Here is a 25434-nt window from a genome sequence, read left to right as displayed (position 1 = left end):
TTGAAGTTACTTACCATAAGTTGAATGAGGCCATTCAACCCAATTTTTCTATGTAAGTTATGCACAAAACAGTTTCCTGAAGAAAGTGCCCCTCCAACATCCAAATTTGGCATGGTGTTGGTTTTGAAGATCATGAGGTGCACTGAAGATCATGAGGTGCACTGAACCAACTTGGCAGATAAGTGCAGACCCCTTCTGAAATTAAGATGGGCACAGATGCACCTACACTACGTTCATGCGGTCCTCAGCCTCCTTCCATGCAGGAAGGAGGGGAAGAAATGGGGGGAAAGCTGAAATGGATAGACTGATGTAAGGAGGGATTCCCTCTGCAAATGACCTCTGGTGGCTTGTCAGAAAGGGAGAGACGGATGTGTCAAAGTGAGAGTGCTCAATAGACAAAAAGGAGTGGCGGAGAGGCAGATAAGGTTCAATAAAGTTTGAGAAGAGCTATGGAAATGAACAGACTTTAGTTATATCATTAATTTCAATGGGTCTACTCTAAGTAGGACTCACATTGAATACAAGCCATTTAAATTACATATAAAAGTAAAGCACATTCAAAATCCCACATAAAACATACATAACAGAATTTTGCATTTGTTTTTACTAAAGCGACTATAAATTAAAATAGGGGAGAGCCATGTCAAAATGAATTTAGTTAGTTAGTTATTCTTTATTTATATCCCGCCATCCTTCCAATACTGGAACTTGCGGCGGCTTCCAGATAAAAGCACATATAATTAAAACATACAGAATCTACATTAAAATGAAATTAAACTACATCCAATATTAAAACCAATCATACTGCTAGATAAAAAGGAATCAAAACCAATTTAAAAATAGTAAAATTCAGCATTAGTATAGTTAGTTAATTTATATCCTTCGCATTTAGATTTTCCACCACAGTATTCTGAAATGGATTCCAAATCGTGTTTCCTGAGGCTAGAGGCCTTCTACCACAAAAGGGGCTACCTTCCCAATTACATACAGAGTGATTCCTTGTAGAAGAAAGCTACCCTGGGAGATCACATGATAAATGCTGAAATGAGAAAGGGGATGGGGTACAGTCAGTGCTTAAAAGTTCATTTAAAAAAGGATCTATTTCTAGTCCAAGTTCATCCTGTAAAAAAGGAACTAGTTTCATTTCAAATTTGTTGTTTTACAAAACAAATCAGTTCAAATTTATCCAAATGAACTTCTTAGTTTATAAAAACTCCATTGGCAATAAATAAATACATCTTAATGTTACAAGCTGCCGTGCTGAAGTATAGTATCCAAAAGTAAATTAGGGACCACACACAATAAGATGTCTGACAGACAGAATACCAACTGGTAAAGTGTTCCCCATAATTGTGTTTCCATACAAGAAAAGCCTTACCCTGTTTAATTTGTGCCAGCCTCACAACCGTTATAGGCACAAGGTAGCCCTTAGTTCCTATATCCCTACTTCTCACTGCAAGCTGCTCCTGTTGGAAGAGAGCAAATCTCTTCAGTAGGAAAGATGCAGGAATTTTTTTCATATTCCTTCCTTCTGATTGCTTAGCAACAGTGATTATGTGACTCAGCGGCAGTAGCAGCAGCAGCAGCAGCATATCTGCCTAATAAACCTAGAATCTTGCCTCCACATTTTGCTTTCTATCTCTATAGAAGTCAGTTGACTTTTTTTAATGAAAGCTAAGAGTCTGGGTGTCTTGCTGAGGAGGGCATCAGGGGAGGGAATGAATGCGAAGATGGACTAGAAATTCTAGTTCTACTCCAAAATGAATGCAATTCACCTATAGTTCACCCAGGAATTATGGAGACTACTTTCGGGTGTAGTTCAGAGATTTTTGAAGTAGTTCATTCCAAGGGTATGGGTACAGTAGACCTATCTATAGCTAAAGAAGGAGGTGGACATTGATAGTGGAGGAAAATGGATTAGCATTGCAGGATAATGACTGGAATAGAAAGAAGGGAGTTCTAAGGGATACCTTTGTGACTGGGAAAGGTAGACTGCCTTGTACGATTACAACAGGAATCAATCAATTGGTAGAGGAGACTGAACAACAATCTACTTCTAGGGCACCAAGCGCTTCAGTAGCATATGTAAAATAGGAGACTTGACATTAAAAAAAGTTCTCCTCCCTTGCCTTAAAACCTCTGAGGGCAATGATTTCATGCAGATGCTCAGCAGTCTCCATATGTCCAATGGCCATGTGGAAAGGCTTAAAAGTTCATAAAATAAGTAAAGCAGAGTTGTCAGTCGAAATGTCACTTGGCTTCAGAACGTTTCTCTGGAATTCAACAAGAAAGTGATTAATGAGGAATATATTTCACTCTCCCTTGTCATATTTGCCACACCAGGCAGGTTTTTTTAATCAGCTCTAGCCCACTGCATTTCACTCAGAACTGAAACCTGAAACAAAGAAAGGAAGCAAAAGAGATTAATTATTTAATCTGCAAAAAATAAAGTTTGCCTTGGACTTTTTGTAAGAATGCTGCTTTGGTAGAATTGACGGTTAACAAGTGAATGCTCTGGATTATCATGTTGTCATTAGGAGTAGGCATAGAGCGTGATAAGAAAAAGTCTATCTTAGCGGCATTCTTTCAACTAAACATAACCTCTACAACGCTATCTGTCTGTGCTTTTAAATACCACAAAGGCTGCTGATCACGAGTGATGTGTGAAATAATTCACTTTTTTGGGTCACTGCACATTCCGATTGTATTTCTGTCCATATCAAGAAGGCAGCTCTGTGTCCATCAGTAGTGCTTGTTTCAATATAATATGGTGACTCTCTTCAATTTCTATAAAGAATATATCATTTATTAAAATGCTGTGGGCCAGTGAATTATAAGCTCACCATGTGCATTAATGTTCCTCCTCCTGCAAGCAACAGAGCTGTTTTTCATAGGTAGAGAACTCACTTGGGACAGAGCTTATTAACCGTTTGTAATCAGCAGCATATGGAAATCTTCAGAGTCAGATTTTGGCAGAAGTAAGCATCCAATCACCAACTAAATGCCAGGTTTACTAGACTACTATAGACCACTGACTTTTACATTTTAGGGAAATGCTCAAATCTGTAATAACAGCTGCTTTATGTTTCTTAGTGTTTCCGTATATCTGTCCAGGTATGCTAGATGGAGCCAAAGGGATTTGGAATTCAACAGGTTCTAGCATATTGGGGTACGGAGTAGCATAATGGATTTTTAAAAAATATTTTTTATTTTCACAATTACCAAAATAAAAGAAAGCAAAATACAACAAATGAGTACTAGTGATGCAATACATCATATGTCAATGTTGGGCAAATCATACTTTGCCTGAAAAATTTGATAAGAGGCATCAACCTATAGCATCCTTCCACAACAGTCCACGTGTAGGTGGTGGCCAGGGTAGCGTACTGGTTAAGGCCATGAATTATGAACTTGACTGTCCTCTGTTTTTCCATTTCAGCTAAGCCCCCCCACACACACATTCAGTCAAGTTACTCTCCCATGGCTAGTCCAGTATCCATGATATGGGAATAATACTGGCTTACTTTGCTTAAGAATAATGACCGGTGAACTTCACATCATTGGCAAGCTGTTAGGCAGAGGACACATAGATTCAGACTGGGTGCCAATCTCTTTCAGGAGAGTGGGAGGGAGTGTCTGGACTTATCCTCTTCCCCTGATAGAGAGACATAGCTGGGGCTAATGGAGGCTTAAATGTGTTGCAGCAGAAAAAATTGCCTTAAGCAGTTTTTACTGAGAATCATCAGTTTTCCCTTCATAAAAGATTTCCTTGAAGTATGTGGGAACAGCAGGGGGAGGACCATAGTTCAGAGGTAGAGCATGCAGAACGTCTTAGGTTCAATCCCAGGCATCTCCAGGTAGGGCTGGGAATGTGCCCTGTCCATTTTGGTTTCTCTCCATTTCTCATGTTTCCAATCTTAAGTTCAGTTCTCCACATTTACTCATCAGTTTGTTTTTATTTACATTAAGTCCATATGAAAATTTGTCAGCATTTTAATGTGTGTTTCTCCCAATATACATATTTTTGTATGTAGCTTGGACCTTGAGATTGATAGACAAACGGTCAAGGAATACCTAATCACTTTGAATGAGTTCAAATTGGCAGGGCCCAATAAACTGCATCCTAGAGTATTGAAGGAACTGGCTGAAGAACTCTCAGAACCTGTCTCTATTATCTTTGCAAAAACATGGAGGACCGTTGAAGTGCCGGATGACTGGAGGAGAGCTAATGTTGTCCCTATCTTCAAAAAGGGCAAGAAGGAGGAACTGGGGAACTATAGACCAGTCAGCCTAACATCAATCCCTGGAAAAACTCTGGAGCAGATTATAAAGAAGTCAATCTGTAAGCACCTTGAAAGCAATGCAGTGATTACTAGGAGCCAACATGGATTTATGAAGAACAAATCCTGCCAAACTAATCTCATCTCATTTTTTGATTGGGTAACCTCCCTTGTAGACTGTGGGAATTCTGTGGACATAATATATCTCGACTTCAGCAAAGCTTTTGACAAAGTGCCCCATGATATTCTGATTAGCAAGCTAGCTAAATGTGGGCTGGATGGAACAACTATTAGATGGATCCACAGTTGGCTCCAGAATCATATTCAAAGAGTGCTTATCAATGGTTCCTTCTCAAACTGGGTGGAAATAATGAGTGGGGTGCCACAGGGCTCAGTCCTGGACCCAGTGCTCTTTAACATTTTTATTAACGACTTGGATAAGGAGGTACAAAGCATGCTTATCAAATTTGCAGATGATACAAAATTGGGGGGCATAGCTAATACCGTGGAAGACAGAAAGAAAATTCAAAAGGACCTGGAGAAGCTGGAGCATTGGGCTGAAAACAACAGAATGAAATTCAACAGGGATAAATGCAAAGTTCTACACTTAGGAAAAAGAAACCAAAGGCACAGTTATAAGATGGGGGATACTTGGCTCAGCAGTATGACATGTGAGAAGTATCTTGGAATTGTTGTTGATCACAAGCTGAATATGAGCCAACAGTGTGATGTGGCTGCAAAAAAGGCAAATGCTATATTAGGCTGCATTAAGAGTAGTTTCCAAATCGCATGAAGTACTAGTTCCCCTCTATTCAGCACTGGTTAGGCCTCATCTTGAATATTTCATCCTGTTCTGGTCTCCACACTTCAAGAAGGATGCAGACAAACTGGAACGGGTTCAGAGGAGGGCAACAAGGATGATCAGGGGACTGGAAACAAAGCCCTATGAGGAGAGACTGAAAGAACTGGGCATGTTTAGCCTGGAGAAGAGAAGACTGAGCGGAGATATGATAGCACTCTTCAAGTACATGAAAGGTTGTCACATAGAGGAGGGCCGGGATCTCTTCTTGATCGTCCCAGAGTGCAGGACATGGAATAATGGGCTCAAGTTGCAGGAAGCCAGATTTTGACTGGACATCAGGAAAAACTTCCTAACTGTTAGAGCCATACGACAATGGAACCAATTACCTAGAGAGGTAGTGGGCTCTCCGACACTGGAGGCATTCAAGAGGCAGCTGGGCAGCCATCTGTCGGGAATGCTTTGATTTGGAGTCCTGCATTGAGCAGGGGATTGGACTCAAAGGCCTTGTAGGCCCCTTCCAACTCTACTATTATATGATTCTGATTCTAGCTTTTGCTGAATATACATACATTTTGCAAGCAATTCCCTCTCATTGCTTGCATTTTTATGAGTATGCATGTATGCGCACTTTCCTTTAGTATATGCCTTTTTATATAGCCATGAGAATGGCTGTGTACGGTAGCCAGCAAGGATTTTTCGCATTCCACAATGTAACCCCCCATGCCATTCTGATGCTTCCCATAAACTCATTTCAAAACAAAACCTTACAAAACTTATTGTCCTGAACTCAGAAACGCTTGCTTAACAACCCTCTGAGTTTTCATGGCAATACACAAAATACTCAGAGAAAACATGTTACCAAATTCTTCTGAGCTACACAGGAGGTGGATTGCACTGTGAAGGCCCTAAGTATATGACTGAGTTCTAAAGAGCGTTGGCTCAGTCCAGTTGAGTGTGGGCACACAGCACCCATGCACCCAGGAACTCATCCAGGCAGAACAGAGTCCTGCTTTACCCATCCCTGGCCAAGTAGAGGTGTATGAGTATAGCCACCAGAAGGGACATTGCCACCATAGTCTCCATAAAGGGTACCTCCCCCATTAAATGAAACAAAGGTATTACTGATGATCTCCAAACTTGTTTTATTGCAAAATTTTTGCATTTTGCTAGTTTGTCCCCAAAATAAAACAAGTGTTAGAAAATGTCAGACAGGAATCAGTTAATATTTCAGTCTTCTAGAAAGTTCTTGATGACTAAAGGTCTATAAAAGTAAAAGTGTCCCCGAACTTATAGTGTGAGTCATTTCCGACTCTTAGGGTGACATCTTGCGACGTTTGCTAGGCAGACCGTATATATGGGGTGGGTTTGCCAGTTCCTTCCCTAGTCTTTCTTTACCACCCAGCATATGCCGGGTACTCATTTTACTGACCACGGATGGATGGAAGGCTGAGTGGACGTCGACCTCTTTTACCAGAGATTCGACTTCCTCCTTCCGTTGGAATCGAACTCCGGCCACAAATCATTGAGACAGGCTCAATGAGCAAAGCAGATTTACTACATGCAAAAGGAGAACATCCTAGTTTGATGAACATGTGGGGACTTACTTACAAGGAATCTCATATGAGAATACTTCAAGCAGGTTAGTTTACAAATCTAGGAGTATCCTGAGGCTGTAATGACAGTGCTAAGCCAAAACATACGTTTGTGCATTTCCAAAATATTTTCAGCCCCTTCCCCCATACTCCTCTTCTGAGTGATATATCAACCCCTTTGCAAAAAAGATGTACATCTGTTTGCAACAGGGCAAATGTTGGGGAGGGAGAATATGTGTGTGTCTCCATTGCTGAGGCAACATGGCTGGGCTGCCTTGACCCAATTCGTGCAGCTGATGAGTTGGGACAGAGTGTTGAAAGGAATACACACCTGAATGTGCATCTTCTTAAAAGTTGCACAGTGCAGACAGATGACATTGCACATGTGCACATCCATGTAAGGGGGGGGAGGGAGTTGCAAATGAATAGAAGAAACTGAAATCTGTAGCATACAACACATGCTCTAATTCCAGAATTAATTTCAGAATTAATCAGAGGATTTCAGGATTAATTTCTGAAATTTTCCAAATTAAACTAGAGTTCAGGAAGGATGGACCACAGGACAGAGTGAATCCATGGACCACAGTGGTTTAGAGGTAAATGTTGAGGTACAGAAGTTGATCATGGCAAGCCTCATAGTCATCTCCCCAAAATGAGTCCATAGCCATGCCTGCAAGGAGACTCCAAAATGCAGGCAGCTGTGTTGCAACATATGCTTCTTCATGGTCATTATCAGTGTGAGTAGTTTTGCTGGAAAATAATACTTTAGACCCATTTATGTAAGTAAAAATGATTTTGTTTTCACAGACATATTATGGTTTTATGCTGTATGAAAAATTCCTATGGAATAATATGGTATGTTCTCATGATTTTGTTTACAGCCCCTGACGAAGGCCAAACCACAGAGTGGCCGAAACATGTTGGGCATTTGTCATAATAAACATATTTTTTCAAGCATTTTGGGTCCCCCCCCCTTTTTATTCTTTCTCTTTAGTGTGTTTGCCTACTGGCTTTCTTAAAACTGAGTTGTGGCTCATTTCACTGTTTTTTACTTGTTCTCCCCCCCCCCCCGTGAGGATAAGAATAGATCATCTCTGTGAATTACTTTGACCATTGAGTTGATCCATGGTCCTGAGCTGCCAACATCCTTTGGTATGTTTAAGGTAAGCCAAGTATTCCAGCTGCTGCCAGAACTTCTTGTGGTTCTTTCTTCAAACTAGAATAAACTGTCAGTAGAAATATTTTCCTTTGAATTGTAGTTTTCAAAACATCACACACACACACACACACACACACACACACACTTTCAAGCTGTTTACAAAGTCCTTTTTTTCTGGGAACTGACTCTTCAGAGCCTGGATCTTTATTGGCATTGTGGCAGCCAGTGCATTTTGCAATAAATGCTGTATGTGAAAAAGGAATGATATATGTCTTTTTTTAAAGCAAAAAGAACAAATGTTGATCAGGTATATTTGGCAACATTGATGATCCCAGCAGCCTTATATGGGGCAGTGGGGCTATACCTTGGTTTCACCCTCTGAAGTTATAGATGGTGCACAAAATCTATACACATCTTTAAAACAAAAGGCTTATATCTAACCAACATTCCCCAATACTGAAAAAGCAGAGGTGGATTGGATCTGCACCTTGAGAATGTTATGGCATTTGTCTTCAACTGGTGAACTGAAATCTGCATGTGTATCACGCCCTGACCTAAACTGGGTTACACCAGTGACACCATTATTATTTTCTCTCTCAGTTTATCTGGGGTGATGGTGGTGAGACGTAAAGGAGGACAGAGTTCATTCATTTTTGTAAAATAGTGATGTAGAAGAAAATAGTTTGGCTGGTGTGACTTTTTCACTCCTCTGTGTTAAGCTGTACCTGCAAATGACTCTCTTCTATACAATGATTAAAAATATAGCAGCTCCTCCTTCTTCATGTCTGACAACCCTAAAGAGAGAAAAAAGACAAATAGGCATAGATAATTAAAATAAATTTGAGTGGGTTCCTATGGTGGAACTGGCTGGATTTTTTTAAGTGTGTCAACTTCTCATACCAAGGGTATATTTCTAGGGCTAGGCATCTCCCATTTTCCAGCTGCCTGTTTACTTTGATGAATGTGTATGTACATCTTTCCTTTGGTACATCAGATGAAATGGACTCCCTCTACTCTATAAAAAGAGAGTAGGTGTGGTGTAGTGGTTGGAGAGTTGGACTACGATCTGGGAGACCAGGGTTTGAATCCCCACACAGCCATGAAGCTCACTGGGTGACCTTGGGCCAGTCACTGCCTCTCAGCCTCAGAGGAAGGCAATGGTAAAGCACCTCTGAATACCGCTTACCATGAAAACCCTATTCGTAGGGTTGCCATAAGTCGGAATCGACTTGAAGGCAGTCCATTTCCATTTTTTCACTCTATAAAAACTTATTCCATCATAAAATTTGTTGGCCTTTATAAGGTGCCACTTTTTGTGACTCAGTCTGTCACCCAACAGACCTGGTGAATGACTAGAGAATAATTTCTTTTTTGTGAACCAGAATCTGTCACCCAGCTTCAGAACATAGGAAAAGCCCTGCTGAATCAAGCCAAAGGTCCATCTAGTCCAGCATCCTGTTCTCACAGTGGCCAACCAGATGCCTACAGGAAGCCTGTATCCATCAGTGGAGTCAGAACATAGTTGTCATGGCTAATAGCCATTGATAGCCTTACCCTCCATGAATTTGTTTAATCCTCTTTTAAAGCCATCCAAGTTGGTTGCCATATGTGGGACCAAATTCCATTGTTTAATTATGTGCTGTGTTAAGAAGTACTTCTTTTTGTCTGTCCTGAATCTTCCAACATTCAGCTTCATTGGATGGCCACATGTTCTTGTATTATATGAGAGAGGCCTATTCAGGCACCTAAAAAACATCAAGCCCCAAACAACACTTCATTCCCTCCTGTTAACTGCTCGCCACTGGGATGGATGTACTTGGTTTTCTGTTGGAAGTTTTATGTCACACAAATACTCAGACTGTGGATTCAAGAGCAGAACCACCAGGTGAGACCAGGGCAGTTGAGGTCCCATAGACAGTTGACCAAAAACACCTATTATAACTTGACTTTTTAAAAACCTCAGCCTCATTGACTTTTTTCCCATCCTCTGCTTCATTGATTGGAGGAATTCTGGGAAGAATCAAATCCAGGGTGTTTCTTTTGTCTGGCCCTCAGTTGCTCAAACTGGTGAGGTTCCACTTTGGGGTAACCTCCCACTTTTCTTGCTCTTCCATCTGAGACTCCATGTGCTTATCTCCCTCTTTGGAAATGAACAAAGGTGTATTTTTTACAACCAAATTAAATTCTAGAACCTCCTGGTCAAGTAACATCATGGGGCAGTTAGTGAACGTAATTTGCACTATTATACTACTTTCCCCCCTATTTTTGCTTTCTTTTCTTTTTTGTTTACTTTTAATGTCCTGTGAACTTTAGTTTCCTTAAGTGAATTCAGTTTGACTTTTTAATTGCCTCCAGTGTCTTATGGGTTTCCTCGTGGCCCACACATGCTATACCTGTCTTGGCACAGGTGGTGCGTGGGCAGAGCAGCTAAGAGTTCACAATGGACAGTAATGGAATCACAGTCTGACATTCAAATCCAAGGGTAGCACAAGAAGCAAGGTCAAAGGCAACCCAAAGTCAAAACACAGGAGTAGCATGCAAAGAAAGGTCAAGGCAGCCCAAAGTCAAAACATGGGGTGGGATGTCCAGTGAGCAGCTAGGTAGGCCAGGATGCACAAACTGAGAAGCTGACAGAAAGATGTTAATCCAGCACTCTGTGTCTGGAACCTCAGGCTTGAAAGTCTGAGCCTTCAGAGCCCTGCCACTCCACAGAGGCAGGCCATCTAGATTGCCTATGGTTTTGGTTGACTTATGAGGATCAGCTTACTCATGAGTATGCCTTCACTCTGAGGAGTCTTAGTTCCTCAGGTGTGCACACCTGTGCCTACCCTTTTAGGTGCCTACACTTCTTAGGACTTGGTGGCCACTTGGTTTCCACCTCTGATATCATGCAGGGGCTATCTCAGTCTTGAGGAGGAAGGTTGCCGTGTCCCCTCAGGAGCCCAGGATTCCCCTGCTCTCCCTCACAGTCCCTGACCTGGGCTGCTCCACCATGATATTTGCCTTGGGTATCTCCAGGTCATTCTCCAAAGGGGATTCCTTCACCGAGGGCATGAAAATACCAGGTGCTGTTATGAATGAGGAAGGTTTCCTTGCCAGACCACTTTTGTGGTATGCATGGAGTTTTCTGAAATGGATGTATTCTGGTGTCTCCTGTGGCCTGATTTAAACAACTGGGGTTGTGGCAGCTAACTACTATTTTTATGGGCTCTATGGCATCCCAGAAAAGAATAAGGGCTTGGGCATAATCCTGTGTCCCTTATTTTGCTACTGTCCAGTATTACAGTTCAGGATTAAAGGTGGGCCAGGGACCTGGATGGCCTTGTACTGTATTCTAATGTTGTATTTTAGGCAAAAGACCTTATACAACCTTTCCCAACCCGGTGCTCTCCAGATGTTTTGGATTAAAATTCCTGTCCGCCCTAGCCAGCTGGTTGGAGCTGATGGGTGTTGCAATCCACAACATCTGGAGACCTGCCAGCTTGGGGAAGGCTTCTCTAAAAAAATAAATCAAGAGTGATTTTGGATAAAATGTAGCAACCCGCATTTCTGAAAGTCATTTCGGCATGCTGACATGATCCTCCATGGCACACTCAAGGGCTTCAGTGTAGCCTAGGGTTGCCAGGTCCATGGCCTGAGACTGATCCTATATCTTTAGGAGAAAAGAAGGTCAACCAAGTGCAGATGTTCTTGCAGCCCTGTAACGGGAAAAACCACAAGGTGGAATTCTCCCTCCCCCTTGCACAACTTTTAAAGATACAGAATACCTCTTGGAGGCTGGGCCTGGCAACCAAGAGGTCTTCTGTATCTTTAAAAGTTGTGCAGGGGGAAGGGAGAATTCCACCTTGTGGTTTTTCCCATTACAGAGTTGCAAGAACACCTGCACTTGGCTGACTTTCTCTTCTCCTAAAGATACAGGATCAGTCTCAGGCCAAGAACCTGGCAACCCTAGACTGTAGCCTGTTCTTTTTTTCTTTCTAAAACCCTATCCCAGGGGAGGGAAACTATTTTGGCCTAGTGGACCAGATCATTATCTGTCCCCCACTATCACGTACCAACTTTGAAAGGGAGGCAAGACAACCCATCTGTCAATCACCTCATGTCAGTATGACATTGGATGATTGACAGGTGTAGCCCACCTGTCAAAATCCCTTGGACAGTCCCTTGCCAGCTGGTTGCAGGCACTTGGGGAACTGCAGCACCAGGGGCTTTGCTAGCCCAGTGCTGAGCATAGGGCTGGCAAAACTGCTTGCTACAGGGTTTGGCTGTTTGATCAAGTTCCCTATGAGGAACTTTCTTGTACAGCAGATCCAGGAGGGGTGAAGCTACTGCCCGTCAATTGATAGGCAGTGACTTCAACACTGCTTTCAGCAGGGATTAGTTGTGAGATTGAATTTTCCAAGGAGAATTCAGTCATGCAGTTGATCCAGCCATGACTCTACCTGGCTCATACCTGACATCACATATGCCATGCTGGGCCAAATTTGGCCTGTGGGCTGGAGGATCCCCACCCCTGCTTTGTCCTTTAAAATGATTGCCACAAGATAACATGCTGAGAAGGTAACTTGCTTCCTCGCTCTGGTGCTCTGACTTTGGCATTTGTGCTTTGTTAATCTGACTCAATGAGCATTAGAGTTGCTTAGAATTAAGTAGATGGCTCAAATGGATTCAAATGCCTGATTTGCATGTCCTCGTTTTGTCAGGACTAATTTTTGTATTAGCTGCATCTTAAAGAAGCAAATTATACGCATTATTAGAACCTTCTTCCTGAGTCCTAATGAATCACTGTCAGGGTTTGAATTGAGTTTTTAAAAAGCTGGATGCTATGCCAGCACGGAATTAACAGAACCTGCTGAAAGTCCAAAAGGAAAAGGAACGCACAATTCATGGTATCCTTCATTAGCAGTCAGGAGGGAGGGGGCACATACCTGGCTTCCTGTCACCGGTGTCACTGCGGCTTACCAGGAGGGGGAGGGGAGGTGGGAGGTGGCAGCAAGGTTGGCACAGTGCAAATGCACCAGTAGACCCAATCTGACACTTCTGCTGGCAGTGTGAGCCACACTGACTTTGTTGCCCCTCGCCTTCCAGTATGCAGAGTTAGGAGGCAGGTCTTCTAGGCCACAGGTTGAATTTGCTAGGCTGTCTCTAGTTCCAGCACCTCAAGTTCCTAGCATTTAACTATGGTCAAAGGAACTTGAAGGAGTTCATGTGTATCCTTCAAGCACAATGTAGAAGCACTGACTCTTTTCTCCAGGTACTTTGCTTACAGCTGCACGTTTGTGGGCAAACATGAGAGTTCCACACTACAGGAACAGCCAACGTGGTGCTCCCCAGATGTAAAATCCCCATCCTCTTTGACCATTGAACTTACTGGCAGGGGCTAATGAGAGTTGTAATCCAATAGCATCTGGAGGGCACCCTATCCTACATCATGCTGGAACATTTTGGAATTGCCTTTTTGAAAACGATTGATTTCTCTCAGGTGGATCTGAAACATCCCATAACTTCCACAGAACTTTAGCTCTTCAGTTCTCCGAGTAAATCATGTCTATCCAAGTGCAAGTAAATGAGAGAGAAAAACAGAAGAAGTAGTCTGAGATGTGCGGGGGGGGGTCGGTAGACACAGGTGCTTAAAAAAATCCATTTGAAAATGAAAAATAATAAATCATAATTATTTCATTCAGCAGCAATTCAGGTAGCTATCCTATCCTTCTGATCTGGGTATGATTGGAAGGTCCTTTTCAGAACGGCATCTGTAGTGTCTGTTCTTTTGAGGGCCTCCACCCGCCTTTTGGAAGGTCACAGCTCTGAATTATTATGTGTGATAGAAAGAGAAGCTGTTAGCACCACATCATCCTATGAAATGACAAATTTGCTCTGGGGAAAAAAAGTGGTTTAAATTTCTGCCTTGCTATTACATGTTCAAGAGCAAGGTAACCTGAAGACTGACAAATCTCTTTTATTTTGTTGCCTGAAAATGTACATCAGCTCACATTCAGAGAGAGAGAGAGAGAGACAGAGAGACAGAGACAGAGAACTATCTATGATAATATACCTTTTCTGATGATGTTGACATTCATCCCTCTCCTTTTCTTTCACTTCTAATTAGTTTACCAAAAGGAGAATCAGGTTTTAAATCAGCCCAGATTTGGCGTGGTTGTACATTTATCCACCATAATGAATAATTAAGCTCTACAAAGATTATTTTAATTCGCTGCCCTACTTGGGGCCCAGTAAAGCTTCCAGCCCCTCCTCAAGGTTTTAAAAAAAATTCCTGTGAGGCATTTGAAAAAGGCTTTGGCTGAGCTGGGCCCAAGCAGTTGTTCTCCTAGAGAGGTTTTGGGCAGGAGGTTGGTTTCATCCTCACAGCATAAACGGATTGCTATATTTGTGGCTCGGAAGGAATCCTCCAGTATTTTCCCTCGAAGCATGGTTCTCAGAATAACAGTCACGAAGCTCACTCAGGCCAGTCACTGTCTCTCAGCCTACCTCACAGGGTCATTGTGAGCTTAAAATGGAGAAGGGGAGGACTATGTATACCACCCCGAGCTCTTTGGAGGCTGATGGGAGTTGAAGTCCCATCTGCAAGGCACCAGGTTGGGGAAGGCTGTTTTACCCAGGGTACCTTGAAAAAGAGTACATGGCCCTTCCTAAGGTGATGTCATTGGTTTATTGTTTACTAAATAACCAGGCTTTCTCTGTAGTGGCACCCTGCCTATGGAATGCCTTCCCTTCTGAGAGGTAGCTTGTTGGAACACCAGTTGCTGGGAATTGCAAGTGGGGAGAGTACTGTTGCTGTCAGGTCCTTCTTGTGGACATCCCATAGGTATCCATATGGCCACTGTGAGAACATAATGCTGGAGTAGATGGGCCTTGGTTTGATCCAGCAGGGTTCTTCTCATGTAGCTAACATTGCCTTTATTTACTTTTTGATGCCCGCTGAAAACATTTCTCTTTGTCCAGGCTTAAGTTGGGGTTTGATGTAATACAGCCTGCTATTGAGTGAGGTTTCCACCTGTGACAATATTCAGACAGTCTTAAAATGTTTCTACGATGTTTTACAACTTTTTTAAAAATTGGTTTTGGTAAATGTGATTGATTTGTTCTGAAACTCACCCTGGTATTGCTAATTGATTGAAGGATGTGCTAAGAATTGAATAAATGAATGAATTTCTATATACACTCCCTTCCATTTTTTAAAAAAGAGATACTAAAATATCACACTATGAGATGGAATTTCATGGTATGAATGTTGGAAGTTGGAACTCATGGCATTAATATTATTAAGGCACATGAATGCCTGATCTCTACCTAGCAATGTCACAAAAATCCTTATTTTTTTACATCCATGCCTACTCTCTTCTCTCTCCACATTTTGTTTCCTTCTCATTTTCTTTTCCTCTTTGATCTGTTCCCTTTTTCATTTCTCTCACTGCTGTCATTTGTGTGTGTGTGTGTTGCTGCTGAATACAGCACATCACTTTGGTCTAAATACAATACAATCCTTGCACATAGAGAGATCTGCTGATTCTGAAGCAGAGAAGACGGTATTTTTTTTACAGCCCAGCTGTCTACAAAGTCTTTTTCCCCTGTCTGCAGCTTTAACAGCCTGGCTGGAAATGGTTCTATGTATCTCCTGTGATTCCTCCTTTTCCCCCTTTCTCTCTTTGAAAAGTTCGTGTTAGCTGTGATTTCAGAAGGGTTGCACTGAGGCTGAAGGACCATGCTCTCTTTTCTCAGTAGCATCACACACAATGTGGTAGTTTGAAGAAGATTGTGCTATAAGGATTGGAATAAAGTACTGCACTTAAAAGAGTTCTGAAGATGCGTTTTCAACTGACTCCGGGTGCTAAGCGTGCTTTGCTTTGATATTGGCATTGCATCTGGATTTTCTTTCAGGAAGGAAGATTTTTTTGTGGGGGATGCTAATCTAGCAAGCATTCTGCAGGTTTCTGTCTCATCTTTTGCATTATTGGATTCCAGATCTCCCTCTAAAATACTATTTCTCCCATGGGCAGAAAAAAAGCAGGTGATCACTAGACCTGCCATTGGTAAGAGCGAAGCAACTGCCTCAGGTGGCAGGGGTGGGGGTGGGGTGGGGAGCAGTGACAAGGTGTTGGAGAACAGAGCTATGTGGGCCACCAAGCCTGGCCTGTGCCTCCCATACCAGATTGCTACTCTCAGGAAGTTGCAGTACCAGTACCAGTATTGAATAAGATTCGACTGTCTGTCTAATCTGCTTCTGCACATGGAATAGGGGTATGCAATCTTGTGTCAGGTGGGAAAGGTCTTAGACTAGCCCTGCTATTGATTATGATCCAGCACAGACATCACACCCACACCATACATGTAAAGTACATATTTATAGTCGACTGCCCCTACTCAGAGTAGACCCATTGAAATTAAGGCACCAAAGTTACTCATGTCTATTAATTTCAGTGGGTCTACTCTGAGTAGGATTGGCATTGAATACTATTTGCGGCTTCCCCCTGAAGAATCCTGGGTACTGTAGTTTATCTCTCACTAAGGATAGGCAAATCTGTCCATTTTGGTTTCTCTTTTTCCAGTCTTCAGTTCATTTCTCTGCATTTCCACAAGTCTGCATTTTTTTTTGTTAAAATCCTCATTATTTTCCTAATATGCATATTCTCCAGCCAAGTAGTGTGTATATAAAATGCATAAATGCATATACTAGGGTAAAGTGTGCATAGAAATGCATATATTAGTGAAAATAACACGCAAAATGCATTATATTATGGGATATTGCTTTGCAAAATGTTTATATTATGCAAAACTGCACACACAAACATGTATATTGGAAGAAATTTGTACTAAAATGCTGATGAATTTCCCCCCCAATCACAAACTGAATTTAAGATCGGAAAATGAGAGAACTGAAATTGACAGATTCGCCCATCCATGGTGAGGGACTGAGCTTAATTTATTGTTGTGAGTTGGCTGTAGGTGGTGCATTTTCTATTTCTCTTTCCATTAATCATTTCTCCCATGCTCTGCAGCCCCCTTGGCTGCCTTCACCTCTAATCTTAAAAGCCCCAGGGGAGGAGTTGATCTCATGGCATCTTCCCCAGGGATTTAGATGAAGCATGGAAGATGGGTAGGATGGCTACCAATTGCCTGAGACTGGGGCGCTTCACTGATTTGTTTTTAAAGGGAAGTTCTTCCATTAAAAAACAAAACTGCACTGATTTCTTTTTTTTAAGTGAAGTTTTTTTTACATTTAAGTAACAACAAATCTTCCTGCATTTATTGAAAAGCCCAGTTTATTACATCATAGGTTTTTCATGAAGGGTCAGCACTTGGGAAGGCTGCAGAATGGAGGCCAGAAATTTGCAGAAACGAAAGAAAATGTACTCACAACACCCCTTGATCTCAAACATGACAAAAAAAACCCCATGAGGATTTCACAATATTACCCTTCTCTTTGATATTTTTGAATGCAATTTTCACTGAGGGCGAATGGTTGGTGGGAGCAGAAATACAGGAGGCATTTTTGGCACAGCTCTGTGTTAAACATCTGAATTACAAAAGACAAAACTCTTTGCCCCAAAAAGATTTCAAGTGAAGATTTCGAACAACAACAGCATGGTTCGTGATACTATTGTGTGTTTTTACTTGCATTAAGTATATCAGGCTGCAATCCAATACATGTCTACTGAGAAGTAAGCTCCATTGGATTCAATGGGACTTACTCCCAGGTAAGTGTGTATTGGATTGCAGCCTAAGTCATCACCCATTAGATTGTACCCTTTTCAATATAAGGAGAAGCCCATCCTGATTATTTTTAGATGACTCTGTATATGTGTGTGTGTGTGTGCGAGTGAGTGAATGGGCTAAACAAGATCAATCAATCACATTTTTCTGTCAAGGCAGGCATTGTCAATGATTCCTTAGCAGCTCTGCAGGAAATAGGATTTTAAAAAGAAAATGAAGCCTGCTACGTCTGTATATATTTATCAGCTGTGTTGTGGGCTCTCTTCAAGATGAATAAGTACCACATTGGTCATTCAGTTTAACAAGAAAAATGCAACTTAATAAATTGCAACCTCTCTTCCCTTGATTATTTCTTCTTGTTGCTGTGGGGAGACTAAAGTAATGACAACAGAAGATTTATGTAACTTTAAAGTTGACAATGAGGACATTGAACTTGTCAAGGATAATCAATACCTTGGCACAGTCATTAACCAAAATGGAGACAATAGTCAAGAAATCAGAAGAAGGCTAGGACTGGGGAGGGCAGCTATGAGAGAACTAGAAAAGGTCTTCAAATGCAAAGATGTACCACTGACCACCAAAGTCAGGATCATTCAGACCATGGTATTCCTGATTTCTATGTATGGATATGAAAAAAGTGGATAAGAGAAAAATCAACTCATCTGAAATGTGGTGTTGGAGGAGAGCTTTGCGGACACCATGGACTGCGAAAAAGACCAATTGGCTGTGGCTTCCTTTATGGAATCAATCCATCTCTTGTTTGGCCTTCCTCTTTTTCTACTCCCTCCTGTTTTCCCCAGCATTATTGTCTTTTCTAGTGAATCATGTCTTCTCATTATGTGTCCAAAGTAGGCTAACCTCAGTCTCAGGCCCTGAACCTGGCAACCCTAGCATGCGTGCATGTTATTGTTTTTTGTAGTATTGGAAGCATCACCTGGAATGTGATTCAAAGTCAGCTCCTGAGTTTATTTAAGAATTTGTAGCAGATTTCTCTATTAGTCAGGCATAAAAGAAATTTTTGAGGTATATAAGATGAATATGATATGGAGCTCTGTTTGACGAATGGCAAGCAGTGTAATGATTTCTGGTGTTCTTCTAAGCTGTGAATACAATATCTGAGGTGGAGGCAGCAGGGATGAGAATGCTTGCTCTGCCTCCATCCCTCTCTGCTTTGAAAGTTGAAAGATGACTTGTCTGTGAGGGGCTTCCTATACCCATGGAAAATCTGGTTTCTCCATTGCGTAGGGAGCCTACATGAAGCAGTCTCCTACTTCAGACAGTTGTCCTTTATGTCTCGGGAGAGTAACAGGGATGAATAATGGGGAGAATTTGCACACCTGACAGATGGAACGTCCACTGCTGTTGTGGATACTCTCTCCATATGGTGATATGTGGTGCATACTACAACTGGGTATGAGGTGTTCCTATGCAGAAGCAGCATCCCATGTGGATAAGGTAGCGAAACCCTTGGTTGATTGTTTCTGTTTCTATACTACTCACTAGGAGCCTGAGAAATGAGACACATTGCCTCTATGATCCACCACCCTGTGGTACATGTGGTTGAACGATCTGTCCGCACTTCATTCTACACCCTTGTGTATGCAGAGACCTGACATGCTCTCTGCAAAGTCCATTGCAGATTTCCCTGGGCGTCTCCCAGCTATTGGAGTCTCCCAAGAAGTTGATTCTGCCTGAGTAGGGTACTATTGACATTCCCACACTTGTGCCAATGGCAGCTTCTCTTCCTAGGGATGCTGAGATGGAGGGTGTGAGCATTGCTTTCAGTCTGACTGTTCTTTTACTCCTTTTGCTCCTCAGGCTCCTGCTATGGTATATATCAAATAATTATCTACATAAAAAAGGGTCATGTATCCATTAACTCTAATTCTCTCTCCTCCCTGTTCAATTTTTCATATATTTATTTGGCTGTACTGTCAGTAAATAAATCATGCAACAGTAAAAAAAAATCCTTCTAGTCCTGGTTTAGTCTTAAATCTTCTTGGATTTCATCACACAGAAATATGAAGGGACAATCTAATTGAGCTGAGGAGGGATTCTTTACAAAAAGAAATGCTGGAGGGGGGAGGAGAGAACCTTAATCAGATCAGAATGTTACAGCTCTACATGTGGTTGCTATAATTCCTGCATGAAGCAATGGCGTTACACCTATAGAACTGGATGAAGCTCAGTTGTCACCATATTTGCATTCGCTTATACCAGGAGTGGGGAATCTGTGGCCCTTCAACTGTTGCTGGACTCCAGTTCCCATCATTGGTCATGCTGATTGTGGCTGATGGGGACTGGAGTCCGGCAACAGCTGGAGGGTGACAGATTTACTACCCCCTGTGATTGTATGTGGCTGTCCGAGGCCCCCCAAGAAATTACTGGCAGTGACAACACAACAAAATAAGTTATGGCCTGCATTGGGTCTTTGCAGACACTTGAAGGTCTGCCTCCTGGTCTAAGGATCAGAGTTTGTGACTGCAGCAGAGCTTGGAAAAGATACTTTTTTGAACTACAACTCCCATCAGCCCAATCCAGTGGCCATGCTGGCTGGGGCTGATGGGAACTGTAGTTCAGAAAAGTAACTTTTCCAAGCTCTGCTACCATGTCAGTTCACTTTTCTGAGGGCTTCCTGTATATGGGTGTGGGGTGTAGGTGGTCTCTGTATGAGACAGTGAGTGTAGGGTAGTCATACCCACTTTGGCCATGCCCCTTATTGCTTTGGTCATGGCCACTACTGGCCTATGGCCCTCAGAGGGTCAGCCAATAGTGAATGAGGCCGTTGGGCCAAAAAAGATTAGTCACAGCTTCATATATCAACAAAGGTTGGCTGCTTTTGCATTGCAAAGTGCTTATGTCTATGTCTATGTGTGTGTTTACATCTACATCATACCTTTAAAGCACATGATGCCCCCCCAAAGAATCCTGGGAACTGTTGTTAAGGGTGCTGGGAACTGTAGCTCTGTGAGGGGTAAACTTCGGTTCCCAGGATTCTTTGGGGGAAGCCACGTGCCTTATATGTGCCTTAAATGTATGCTGTGGATACAGCCTCTGTGTGTACAGAGCACACGCATGCACGCTGAAGATGCTGAAAATATTAAGACAAATCTGTGCCAGTCAACGATTGCTCGTGAAGGGAGGGTAATAACTGGCCATCCCTGCGTTGTGTCAACAAAGAGAAGAGTATCCCCTCACTTTGACCATAGATATTGTAAGGCAGCAGTAGAGGCCAGGATGCCTGAGTCAGCACCATGCAGGTATGTGACCGCAGCTGACTGGCCACCAGCATACAGTGTGTGTTGAGTGTGTCTTCACTTCCACTGGGGACTGCTATCCAGTTACAGGCCTGCATCCTGCTGATCATAGGAACATAGGAAGCTTCCTTATACTGAGTCAGACCCTAAGTGCATTTAGCCCAGTATTGTCTTGTCTATGCTAACTAGCAATGGCTCTCACATGGAGGTCTTTCTCAGCCCTACCTGGAGATACCAGAGTTTGAACCGGATATGTTTTGCATATAAGACCACTACTTGGCTATGACCTTTTCCCAACTGGGAAGGGCATGGGGGGGGGCTTGTCCTTGTATGATGCTGAGCAATTGCATCACCACACAGCTCTCCAGTTCATCAGCTGCCTCAATGCCAACATATAGTGGAACTACTAGAGAGCACTATGCAACTCATCAACATTTTATAGACTGGATTTTTATGGTCAATCAGAAGAAAAGTGTACACAAAATAAGGCTCACGAAAACAACACACATTACATGCTACACACATTACTCAATGTCTACACTGAGAAAACCCAGTAAATGAAAAAAATCGAGGTGCAAGAGGCAAGTGATGTCAGTGTTCTTCACATTAAATACAACACAAAGGCCACAGAGTAAACTGAATTTGGAACACACTGAAAATTATTTCTCCTCTATCTCATGACATTATCACTTTTGCACAGTCAATGTGCTCTTTGTGGTTTGAACCAAAAAGTACTTTTAGCAACATACAGATATATCTGTCTTTTGCCTTGTTTTTGTTTCCCCTCACAAATGAATCAATTCTTCCACTGTAGCAGAACAAAGAAAAGCTGGGGCGAGGGATGGCTCTGAAAAAATGCACCTGTTGGCGAGGGGATGCAGAAGCAAACAAAATGACCTGGGAAAAAAAATCTTACTAACTCATTATGCCAGCAATCTATTTTTCCTCCCACAGTCTTCCATTTGCTTTAAGAAGGCTGCCCTAGGATGATTGTCAGTTTCAGAAAGCTGGCATCTACAGCCTAAACATCCCAACTGACCATTTTCCACATCTTGACGAAAATAAGTTTAGCACAAGCTTCACAATTTTCCATTTGAACTGTAAGCACATGATTTAGATGCTAATTGAGTCAGTTGCATTGACTTCCATATACGCAAATGCACCCATGCTCCCAGGATACATTTGATGGTCTTGGGTCAATAAAGTACCGCACAGATTTCAATGAACGACCGATGCTGTCCACATAGTGAGGAAGCAGCTGAATGCACCAACCTGGTTCCACAGGGACATGAACGTGGAAGTCTTTGAGGGTGAAGGAACTGTGCAGACTGGTGTGTCAGCAATGATAAGAAATGACCTAACAAGGGCAAAGTCTTTCATCTCCACCCCTTCAAGAGATTTAACTTCTTCAAGGAGAATGGATGCTGGCTGGTCTCCAGTTTCATCATAATTTGCTTTTTGACTGCAGAATAAACAGATCTAGTCTTAGTGCAAGCGTAACCTGTTTGCGGATATTCCTTTAAGAAATATGGACAGAGGGTATTTCTGCACGTGCTCAGGAGAGAGCTTGGAGTGTGGAGAAGCCACCATTATGGGCAGTGAGCCTAGAGATGATGTCAGGCTCAGTGCAGTTAGGAACTGGAGGTTAGACCCCAGAAGTGGCTCAATGGATGAGGCAGAGCTGCTGTACTACTTTCCCAGCAGATGGGTTGTTGTTGCTTATCAGGAGGAAGAGGGGTGAGGTGGCAGGAAGGGTTGCATGGTGCAAGCACATGAGCAGGAACATCTGGATGGGCTCTGCTGGTGTGCTTGCACTGCACCGACCTCCCCGCTGCCTCACCCCTTTTCCTCCCGGTAAGCAACAGCAACCTACCTGCTGAGAAGCTAGCAAAGCAGCTCCACCCCACCCAGTGAACTAGTTGGACTAGGGATGCCTGGCTGCCTCCATTCTGTAAAGCCATGAACCCCTGGGTAGGACCAGGGCCTGGAATTTCCCTTTTTCTTTATGGAGCTATCGGCAGCCATTTTTAAGCTTTGGAATTGCATCAAGTGAAACAATGGCATCTTTTCCTCTTTGGGGCCAGCTAGATCAGGTGAAGGAAACCTTTGAGCCTCCAGATGTTGCTGAACTACAACTCCCATCAGTCCCAGCAAGCATGGCCAATGACCAGGGCTGATGGGAGTTGTAGTTCAGCAACAGCTGGAGGGCCAGAGGTTCCCCACACCTGAGCTAGATTAAGATGCAAGAGCAAAAGAGAAATTCCAGAACTGAGAAGAGTGAACCCAGCAGAAAAGATTCTGTGGCAACAGTCTGGAAGGGAAAACTGAAAGAGGACAGCAATGTCTAATGTTTGATTATTTTATTAAGGTATTTACATAGAATCCATACATCCATATATGATCAAGACAGGATATTTCTTGATGTATAAGTGTTAGAAGTTGTTTGCCTTTGCATTAGTCCTTTGCTGTCTCTCCAGAGGCTTGATTGGAAAATATATAAAAGCAGAGTAAAATTTTGTAAAGGGTTACACCAGGTCGTGATTGCTGGGGCTGGTCTACGATATTTTGCTACTTGCAATGAAGGACAAGATGACACCTCTCTCATTCCACACAGAGATGCTGACCAGCCTGCCAGTGGATTTTTACTGCAACATGGCAAAGGGATGGCATCCTCAAGGCCAGCAGAGGTGCAGAGTAGGCCACAGGGCACACACAGCTCACTGTCTCCCAGCATCTGCCACCTGAAGCAGCTGCCTCACTTTGCCTATTGGTAGGGCTGGACATGTTGAAGCATTCTCTTCCCAGCGCAGATTTGGTACACGTGCTTCCACTCTTCAGAAATGGCAGAGGGTACAGGAAAGACAAAGGTCTGGTCTTATTAGGAACATCACTTCAGATTTCAGCTGAAAGGCAAGATTCAGAGCAAGATTCAAAGACTCACTTTTCAATATAGTCAAGTTGATATTTTGCTATGAGTGAAACCTAAATTACTGTACATCCTGTCCTCAAAGCAACTGCTACCTCTTTGTTATTCAAGTTTGTAGCCCTTAACACAGGAATGGGTGAAAATTTCGATTCAGTTCGCATTTCAAGCCGGATCTGTCAAAATAGCACTTTCCGAAATGATATGAGCTGAAACAACGCCATCCTTCAAAATTCACAGTTATTCAAATTTTGTGATGCAGTTCGCCAACCAATGTTTACAAAATGGATATATTTAGGATTGTTTGCATAAAAATGAATATATGAGTGAAAATAATATGCAAAAATGCATTATATGATGAGGAATGGCTTGCAAAACTGTGTACATTAGTCAAAACTGCCTACAAAATGTGTTTACTAGGAGAAATGTCCACTAAAACTGGTGAATTTTCATGAGGATTTATATTTGTTAATTGCAAATTGCTGCAGAAATGTGAAGAACTAAATTTAAGACTGGAAAAATGAGAAGCAGAGGGAACTGGAATTGACATATCTTTTCATCCCTATCTTAACATAAACTGGGCCCATACTAGGCGCAGAGTGAGTAAGAGCTGCTGCAATTAGATAAATCACCTAATACAATTCATCAGTCATATATTTATGGGTCATGAATTCTGACACTCAGAATTTCTGGGTTAAAGGATTATTGAAAATTTGGCCAGAAATCTCTAATTGCATCAGCAGGGGCTTCACAACTAAAAGTGTTGAGTGTCTTCTCCCTGTGTTCCTTAAATAATTGCTGGAAGGACCACCATATGTGGTTATGTGCACTGCTCAGTTGATTCCTGGATGTGCTGTTGTAAGGCTAGAAACAAAAGGTAAAAAACCAGGATGCTGAAAAGATATTTATTATGTACAAAAGTACTATATTAAAAATAAATAGAAAATATGGTTGAAAATACAACAGATATCTTGTGAAAAATCAATATCCAAAAGATGCTTGGAAATATATGATAGAAATTCAAAGCCCAACGCGTTTCAGCTTGTACAACCAAGCCTTCATCAGGGGCTAAAACAGAAAAGAATTTTTTATGTATATTTACAAACACACAGTTAAAAGTACAAACATCTTATTTAAATCATCTAAAATTATATGAAAAATACTTACACATATAAATTCTTCATCTGATTACTATAGCCAACTTTCATAAGTAGTTTTGTTATAACTTCTGTTATGTGAAGAACATTCCAAGTTAAATATAGCTCTATACCATATAATGAGTATGACCTTTTTGGGCACACCTGACTGTGATTAAGAATACCTGTTTTTTCTGTATAAACTAAATTAAAGGCAACAGGTTGAATTCCTCATTCAATCCATTTGGAATCATGGTATCTAGTTCTGAAATCCAATATAATTCTCTACGTAATAATATGTCTGTATTTCTTCCATGCACCTTTTCCAGAACCCAAAACCTGCACTCTGTTATAGAATAAGGACACTGATTGTAATGGTCTACAAGAGGGGCCCCTCTTCTGTTGTTCCTTAAGTTACTCCAATGTTCCCCTATCCTTATTTTTACCATTCTTGTAGTTTGCCCTATGTACAGTTTTTTACAGCCACACTGTATAACATAGATAACTCTATCTGTATTACACGTAGAAAAATGTCTAAGATGATATTTCCTCT

At 42.0% G+C, this 25434-nt stretch overlaps 1 long non-coding RNA gene across 1 annotated transcript; it reads right to left on the bottom strand.

The window, feature by feature from the left end:
• Positions 1-23167: 23167 nt before the first annotated feature.
• LOC133365356 (uncharacterized) lies at positions 23168-25023 on the bottom strand. Its single transcript, XR_009758179.1, has 2 exons — positions 24913-25023; positions 23168-23725 (listed from the first exon to the last, which is right to left on the bottom strand). It is a non-coding gene; the product is annotated as an uncharacterized LOC133365356 (long non-coding RNA).
• Positions 25024-25434: the final 411 nt, after the last annotated feature.

Source organism: Rhineura floridana, chromosome 10 (assembly GCF_030035675.1).
Source record: "Rhineura floridana isolate rRhiFlo1 chromosome 10, rRhiFlo1.hap2, whole genome shotgun sequence".
Classification (NCBI taxonomy): Eukaryota; Metazoa; Chordata; class Lepidosauria; order Squamata; family Rhineuridae; genus Rhineura; species Rhineura floridana.
This window is presented reverse-complemented; position numbering and strand designations above follow the sequence as displayed.